General features: G+C 33.8%; 1 long non-coding RNA gene across 1 annotated transcript; it reads right to left on the reverse strand.

Moving 5' to 3' along the window:
• Nucleotides 1-524: 524 nt before the first annotated feature.
• On the reverse strand, nucleotides 525-3930 carry LOC128157902 (uncharacterized). The gene is made up of 2 exons (XR_008239881.1): nucleotides 3078-3930; nucleotides 525-821 (listed from the first exon to the last, which is right to left on the reverse strand). It is a non-coding gene; the product is annotated as an uncharacterized LOC128157902 (long non-coding RNA).
• Nucleotides 3931-9471: the final 5541 nt, after the last annotated feature.

Raw genomic sequence — 9471 nt, forward strand, 5'->3', positions numbered from 1 at the left:
ATCATCAATGATTCTAAAATTTGATCTTTATTTGTTTATTGTATGATTTGTACCATTTTAATTAACAAATAGACAGCTGTCCTGCTTGTGATTTCTTGTTTTCATGAAAAAAGTAAGCTAACAATCATATTTAGTGAATATCTAATCTATTCTGACTTCTAGTCTCCTTCTAACCATGCTAAAACAGTAAGTTACAACCTACAAGTTAGACATCTGCCTTAAATTAGAATTAAATTCAAACACACCCTGGTAGCTGAAGACAGAGTTGATTTCAATGAAAAATGTTCAAATTTGACATGTTTTTCTACTTTTTTTCTGCATATATACCTTAGAAAGGTAGAAATAGGTTGTTTCTTGTTCATTTCAAAAGTAATTATCATAGCAGATGTTATTTCAAAGTCAAATGTACATTTACATATCCTACATGTAATCTTAATGCAGACAATTAAATAGAGGGGGGGGGGGATTTTTCAATTATGTAAACACATCTTAATATCTTTATGAAATAAAAAATAAAGGAAACATAATTGCATACTTTTATTGAAAAACAAATTTTCACAGCAATTATGAATTTCTTTAAACAGCCTTAATTTTGTTTTCATAATTTCTTATCAAACACAAACCACAACATGGCATGATGCTTTCTTCAAGTTCCATTATTGTTCATGCATTATTGGATTTAATTTGAATTACCGGTAAATAGTCTGTAGAACACAAGGAATATGCATGTGGATAGAGGTGACAGGTTAATCCCAGGAGCTGACCCACAAGAATCAACAGGTACCGGTAAAAGCCATGTGGTAACAAGAGGCTGTTTTGAGCTGAAATAAAAAAAAAAAATAATTAGCTGTGTTTACATACATGTACTAGTAATAGCTGTGTTTACATTAACATATGCATAGTATTTCTGTAAAAAATACACTGACCATGCAGTGTAATAAGTATGACATATCCCAATACATGATATAACATTTAGGCAGTACAAGATCAAAAAATTGCATATCAAGTCATAATATAATATTAAAAAATTTTCATAGGTATAAACACTTATCAAATTGAGAGAGAGAGAGAGTTTGAGAGAGAGAGAGAGTTTATTACGGTACCGTACTTGTAGTGCAACAGTCAATATTTCAATTCGTAAATTACAAATGAATATTACCCACCGAACAGCGTCAAAGTACATGTACTGGTATTAGCTTCCGGTATACCATTTTTTATCAATTCTACTGTCTGTTGTTTTTTTTGGCAAATAAATTTAGCGAGGGTTTTTGTTTATTTTCTTATAAATTACATGTTTTAAAAACAATACTATGTGTAATAAGCATAAAACATGTATGGGTAAACTTAATGAAGAATTTTTAATAGATTATTTTTCACAGAATGTGGTACATTACATGTATGTCAATCTTTATAAAACTAGCGTATACTTCGTGCGCCATAAATTGCAAGTTTTTTGTAAATATCATTTACTTGCATGATAGGTATATATGGTCTAACCAAAATTTTCTTCATAAAGCTACAGCTGTATGTACCACATATATGTTTTGTCACAAGTATACATTTAAAAAAAAAATACCCAAATTCCAACAGTTGAAATAAACTCAACTCATTCTCTGATAAGTTCATTGTGTTTTGTGCATGCATATCTTATTTGTCTGGTGCAACAGCAGCCAATCAGCGGTAAGCTGAATCCACAAAAAGAAAGTTTGTGTTTTAGGAGCGGGTAAATTGTTTATGCGACACTGTCAAGAAAACCACACCAAATAATAACAAGAAACATAAATATTCACTTAAATGTATTGTGTTGTAAAGTAAAGGTTTTTAACACTTATTGCATCTTGCAAAACATGTGATGACCTTAATCATCTGTCATATATCTGATATACATGTATATGTTAAAGATGGGAGAAATAACGATAGAACAAACTGGGATTCGAACCTGGCCCTCTGAATCTCTAGTCAAGTGCTCTACCAACTGAGCTACATGTATCTGGCACCGGTATTCAAACCAGTCTGACCGTCACATTCCTCCCCCCTTAAATGATCTTCACCCTCGAAGATCACCCCTGGCAGGATCGAGTTAACCTGTTAGTTCCAGGGGTTGGTCACAACACCAATATTGTAACAGGATGGTAGAAATAATGAAGGACCAAACCGGGATTTGAACCTGGGCCCCCTGAATCTCTAGTCAGGTGCTCTACCAACTGAGCTATCTGGCACTGGTATTCAAACCGGTCTGATCGTCACATATATAAAGAATTATTTTAAACAATGTTGTTCAATAAAAAATAACACTCGCAACCTTCAGTTTTTGTCTGTAATTAATCAATATTGGCGTGCGATCAGTTCTCGCCGAGTACCATTTCTCACCAGTGCATTGTTACGTCATTTTATCAACACATAAAATTACATACGAAAATATGATGTAACAGTGCACCAGCGAGAAATGGTCCTCGGCGAGAACTGCTCACACGCCAGTACTGCCAGTAGTCAGATTAAAAAAAGAGAATAAAAAATTACATTTAAAACATTAACAAAGACAATTTAAGTACACATCATAACTGCTAAACAAGAAAAATTATGTGAACTGGTAGAATGGTACGCATAGTTCTAACTTGTAACCTACATGTAGAAGTACATGTACCGGGTACCCGTTGGTCTGCTAAACCTCTCTAATGATACAATGATCGGCATCATAAAGATATTAAAGTCATGTTTTAACTCTGAAGTCTGAAGTATACAATTTTATTTACTTGAAGTTATGTCTACAGGGTATTCATGACTACATTTGGAGTCTTCTGCACAAGAATATATGATATGTTTCTAATTAGACCCTGCTTTGAATTTTGAGTTGAAAATTCACAATCTGTTATTTTTTTAAATAGATAAATTCAGTTATCCTTTCCAGTCCCCCATGAACCTCGAGCGAGTCTAAACATCCATGAAACATGTAAAAATTACACGTTAGTAAACAAACACCCACATCTAACAGTGTGCACGTACTTACATGTACATCTATACTATATACTAAATTTTAACCAGTTAACAAGAAACTTTAAAAGGAGTAAAAGCCTCACCTTCTTCAGTAACATCCACATAAATCACACACTTTAATGTCCATCTTTTCTCCTTTATTACTCGTAGCTTATCAACGGCTGATCGTCGACAGAAGTGTGGCTGTCAGAATTTCCTCGTATACGATTCACACGAGAAAAATATCCTCCTTACACAAATATGTAGTATTGTTCCCTGTGCATGTTCATATGTTTCACAGTAAATTGAAAATGCATGTATACACCGAAAGAATACACAACTTCTCTTCTGCATTACGGCTCTCTCTTTTCTACAACGCCGTTCGTTACTGTTTACATTCGGCGCGCGCGCGGGGGTTACATACAGGGGCGCCCCGACAAATAGTTGCACATAGAACGATTAAATAATGTGTGTTCATTGAATTCATAAATGATATAGATGAAAAAAAATGAAATTGAATCACAACAATTTATCTCAGACGCAACACAACGTAATGCAGTAAATGCCTGGGCCTTAAAGTGGCATTTGTTCGCTTGTGTGTCTATGTAGACATATTAACTCGTTCATGTACGATTCTCACATATTTGTTTTATGAAATTTGAAAAAAAATATAGCACAGAACTTGTTTAATTTGATACCAAATGACATTATTTAATATATTAACAATAACTGAATTCATTTTTTTCATTAAATGATAATGATTTTTGCTATCAGAAAAATACGTGTATGAGCTGCTGACCCCTAATTATAGGGGCCAGCCCTTTTTTCTTAATTTTAAATGAAAGCTCTCGTTATTCTAAACAACTTTTGCTCTATATGTATTAACAAAATATTTTTAGTTTAAAGGTTATTATACAAAGAACAACAAAATTTCAGACCCCCCAAAACCTTATACTTTACCGGCAAATAGCTTAAAAACTAAAAAAAATTTTGCCAAACTTTTCATGCCAGCAAAACTATAAAATGTTTCCAACAATTCTGCTAAATTTCATGCAACCATCTTTAGTAGTTCCCGAGATCAACTCTGGACAAAAGACCCCCCAATTTTCAATTAAAGGGCAATAACTCATAACCGGAAGTGAATTTTAAAAATTTGAAAAAAACGTCTCCAGATATTAACATTGTCTACATACCCTGAAAGTTTCATAACAATCAGACAACAAATGTACGAGAAATGGCCTACACAAAATTTGCGGATAAAAAAAAAAAATAATAATAAGAAACAGTAGAATAACAGAAGGGTTTTCCGTTGAAAAACGGAAAACCCTAATAATAATAAGAATAAGAAAAGTGAAAAAGAAACAATAGAATAATAGAAGGGTCTTCCGCTGAAGACGGAAGACCCTAATAAGAAAAAAAAGAAACCGTAGAAAAACAAAAGGGTCTTCCGTTGAAAACGGAAGACCCTAATAAAAAGAAACCGAAGAATAACAAGAGGGTCTTCCGTTGAAAACGGAAGACCCTAATAATAAAAAGAAACCGAAGAATAACAAGAGGGTCTTCCGTTGAAAACGGAAGACCCTAACTAGACACGATCTCGTTGCGAGCAACGAGGAGGTCTTCCGTCCGATTTTTAAAAGGTAAATCACGTCATCGACTTTAATTTTCGACAACAAAACATGATATGGAAATAGGAGTGAAGTACTAATGCTTACCTGTAATGCTTTTTATAAGTTCTCTTACGTTGCTTTTTTAAATACTTGCATTTCTTTCAATTGAAATAGACAAGATTAAACTTTTTTACCTCTGGCCCCTAATATCCCTAGTTAGGTAACGCATGAGAAAATCATTATATTGTAAGGATATATAAACGTTTTATACCTAAAGTCTGTCCCAAGATATTTTTGCCACACATTCTCTTAAATTATTTGATATTTGTAATTATCTCTTGATTCAGACGATGTTCATTCGATAGTATGAAAAAATCCCAAGATTTCCCTTTTGAAACGCCCCCTCTAGCTTGTCAGGTTTTAATACACGGCTAAAAAAAAAGAACGTCTACGGGGATTTTGCATTGCATCAGCCATTATAAAGCCCGGATGATAACTTTAAAAAATTGTGCTAGATATTCCGAAAGACTTCCGAATTGAGGAAAGATGTAAACATTCCCCATTATAAATATCCGTAGGAAATCTGTTTTCGATCCTGTGAATGTTTACGAAGGAAAAATGCTAATTTGTAAATGAAGTTTGACCCCTTAAAACGTTATTACCTAATTACGTAACACATGTTAAAATCAATAGATTTCTTGGATACATAACAGTTGAGATCGACACAAAATTTTAAATTTTGTTTAATTCATGTGATTTTGAATGACAACAGTTGTGAATGGAATTGGAGATCATTGTGGAGAATAAGCAGGTATTGAAAATAATTAATGCACATGATCATGCACATGACAAATAAAGTGTCTTACACATGTAAATCTTAATGTGAAAGCTGCTTGGTCCGATTTTCAATAAAATAATTGTACGCTTTTAAACGATGGTTATGCTAAGTATGTGTGCAATAATATACGTTGCAGTACATGTAGTTTTCCCTGTCAATTAAGCCATATTTCAATGAAAAAATTATGTACATGTTGAAACTCGTTCAATCCGGATGTTGTTTATTACGGCATGCTGCCCAATCCGGCGACATTATTCAGCCCCTTGACATTTTCCCATCATTTTTGTTTAAAAAAAAAAATTTGTGCAATCCGGATCCTATCTATTCTGTTAACCGGCGCAATGAAAAAGCCTACTGCATATTATTAGTGAGCGTTATCTCCCGTAGTCCGTCCACTTATCGATCGATCGGCCTTCTGAGAGATATTAATGCACAATTATTGACCAATTTTTCTGTCGTTGCTATTGATTTAAACAACTGTTAATATAGATCCAAAGAAGCAACTTTTTTCAGTTAATACCGTAAAGTCTTGTTATGAATCGCAATTGGATAATTAGATTATAGTTCACCCAATTTTTTTCAGGCCGTGATTCAGGATACTGCGGGAGTAAGACTGCCGATATCGTTTGTTATCCCCGTTGCATGGCTACACGTACAGAGTTGCATATTATTCTGTCAAAATGCTCAATTTTTTTTTATATAAAATTCTCATTTATATTAATATTTATCTATTGTTTCCCTGCATCAAAACAGTTCTCGCCATCAGGTATTTCAGCCACCTGTTGACTTGTTAATGTTTAACAATTTACGGTTAAGCATGCACTTTTCAGGTAAATCGGATGTTTGAAAGATTATCAATAACGACGATTTAATTCAAGGATTTCCATCGTATGTATTCCGTTATGGATTTATTGTTTGAAAAAAAATATTTAAAATGAAAATTTGTACCGTAAATAAGATCGATGAAATCTAATATAATTCAGAACAATTGAACATTTTGAATAATCTTTCCTGCGAGAAAAAGTGGGGGGGGGGGGGGCTGAACCCTCTATCAGGCTATGTTTGTAATGGTTAGGTATAACTTTGCAAAAAAAAAAAAGGGGGGGGGGCTAGCCCCCCCGGTTCCGACGCCTATGTATAAGCATGTACTCCAATCAGGTGTTGTACTTTACAGAACGTTTTTTACGCGATCGCCGATCGAGCGCTTCTTTTTGGGGGAGAACAGCCCTAATCAGACAGCAAATACATAATACAGCATACAGACGTTTTTATTAATATAATTATATATAATTTATGAATAAACTATTTAAGTGTGCTTGAATATGCAAATTTTAAAGCCAATTCGATTTGTATTAGACAATTAATCTACTAAGTCTAGTGTTCGCTACTCGATCTTCAACTGTCGGAATACAGTCAAAACTTTTACAATGAATGTACATTACATTTTTAAAACCCACATATTCTTTCAGAATGAAAAAAAATTAATTTATAAATGAATAAAATCAGCAATGAGTTTGCTTTTTAATGAATCTGACTACCACTGAGAAGAGGTTATACCAATATTGTGACCCTTATTATTTTACGGCCTGAATGTAAATAAAACCTCAACTTGTTTAAAAATGGTTTGTTTTATCGTGCCCGTACCTACCGCAAGCATGTAACATTGGACTTCTTAAGCTGCCTTATCTCGAACGCTTTTTAAATATATTTCAACTTTTACTTACTACATCCTGCTTAACACTCTCTCTCTTTCTCTCTCTCTCTCTCTCTCTCTCATAACTCATAAAAATTTTAATATTTTGTTAGCCAAATGAAGTATCACATTATCATAGATATGTGAATATCGCCTATATTTTGTTGAAATTGGTAGTGTAATGCATTTAATTCTCAGCAGCAAAATGTCACAAACGGACACAGGTGAATTTATTTACATTTCAAATCGTACGACTGTAAAACGTACAATTGTATTATATTCATTGATGGCAGCTTTTTTTCCCTTTATTATACGAACTATGATTTAAATCAATGGTTTGATGCATCGTTAACCAATATAATTGGAAATGAAAATAACAACGAATCAATGGGCATTGGAATGTGTGATAACGTATAAACACGAGAAGCATGTGTCCTACAGTGAATCGGCTGTCCACTAGCGCGGCATCTCCTCGGCCCGTGTTATGAAAATGTACACTCAACGTGGTGGGTTTGAACTGTTAACGTTTGCAGTTTGATAACTGAATTTTATTTTCCAACAATTAAACTGTTTCATGACATAGACAAGAACACAAAGAACGCCTTTTTTCAATGACAGCCATACTATCTATTTTTTTTTTAATTACGAGAGCAAAACAGCAATACTTCGTAGGTAATAATATAGTCTTTTTTTTATTTACTCTTTAATATCGTTAAAATCTGAATTCATTGTGTTTGCAGCTACATAAATAAACCCGTGTGTGCATTACAACAATGCGTATATCTTGTGTATTGGATAACGGCAGACCGCTCGCTAGTCCAGCCGCGACCTATTTTCTCGGCCACGGGCAAGGATCGGATACGTATAATTGTTTACATACATGAAGCTCGGAATACAGCTAGCAAGATTTTAAATGCGACTCAAATACATTGCATAGAAGCAATTCCTATACACATAATATATTTCCCTAGAAAAGAATTAAACTGTTTAAACACTTTCCGAATGCAAGCTAGTACACTGTCTATGGTATTAGGTAAAGGTATAATCTTTTTTATTTACTATTAAAATCATTAAAATCGGAAGTTTTGTGTTTGCAGCTACATAAAAAAAACCCCATGTGTGCATTACAGCAAGACGCAAATCTTGTGTATTAGATAACGGCAGACCGCTCGCTAGTCCATTCGTGACCTATTTCCTCGGCTGCGGCAAGGGATCGGATACGTAATTGTTAACATACACAGTTCGGTACACAGCTAGATTTTAAATGCGACTCAAATGCATTGCATAGAAACAGTTCTTTTATCCATACTGTGTTTCACTAGAAAATAACTAAAATGTTTAAACACTTTCCGTGTGTAAACCGGTACCCTTTATGTCAGTTATACGCACAAATACCCCGTTTATTTGCCAAATAAAACACAAATACATGGTAACAAGTCTGGCTTTTTACACTCATATTACGCAATACCCGAACAAAATATTATTGTAACGACATTAATAAGATCATAATGAACAACTTTTGCCGCGACAGCCATATCGAAATCTTAACGGCTTTTGAGTTATAAAGTGAAAACTTTGAAGGGTTCTAGGTCCTTAATTTGAGGGGCCAGCCCCTTTTTCTAGGAGTCAAACAAAAGATCTTGTAAATATAAATTTTTGTTCTTCTACATGTCTTAACAAAATATTTGTGAGAAAAAAGATAATCTAAGAAAACCAAGCAAAATCACAACGCTTTTTTCATCTCATTTTTCGAGCCCTACCGAGCTTTAGCGCCTTTTGTGCCTGAAATTTATTAATGCCTTATTACATATCTACAATCTTTTGTCTATCATTCCTGAAATTTTGAACTTAATATCTTTTATAGTTTTTGATAACTCTCTTGGACAAGCCGACACTCTGAAAATCAAGAAAACGTCGATATTTCAAAAACGGAAATGACGTCATCAACCAAAAAAATTTCCGATCAAGTTTAAACTAATGTCAATAAGATCTGCAAATTTTATTAAAATCGATCAAACAGTTTTCGAGTAATCGCTGACACAAAATCGGTAAGAAAAAAAAAGGAGAAGAATGAGAAAAAAAAACCCGAAGAAAAACAATAAGGTCTTCCGTTGGAAACGGAAGACCTTAATAATAATAAAAAGAAACAATAGAATAACAAGAGGGTCTTCCGTTGGAAACGGAAGACCCTAATAATAAAAAGAAACCGAAGAAAAACAAAAGGGTCTTCCGTTGGAAAACGGAAGACCCTAATAATAGAAAGAAACCGAAGAATAACAAGAGGGTCTTCCGTTGAAAACGGAAGACCCTAAAAAGAATTACCAACAGAATCAGTACAAGGTCTTCCGTTTTCAACG

Source organism: Crassostrea angulata, chromosome 8 (assembly GCF_025612915.1).
Source record: "Crassostrea angulata isolate pt1a10 chromosome 8, ASM2561291v2, whole genome shotgun sequence".
NCBI classification, from domain to species: domain Eukaryota; kingdom Metazoa; phylum Mollusca; class Bivalvia; order Ostreida; family Ostreidae; genus Magallana; species Magallana angulata.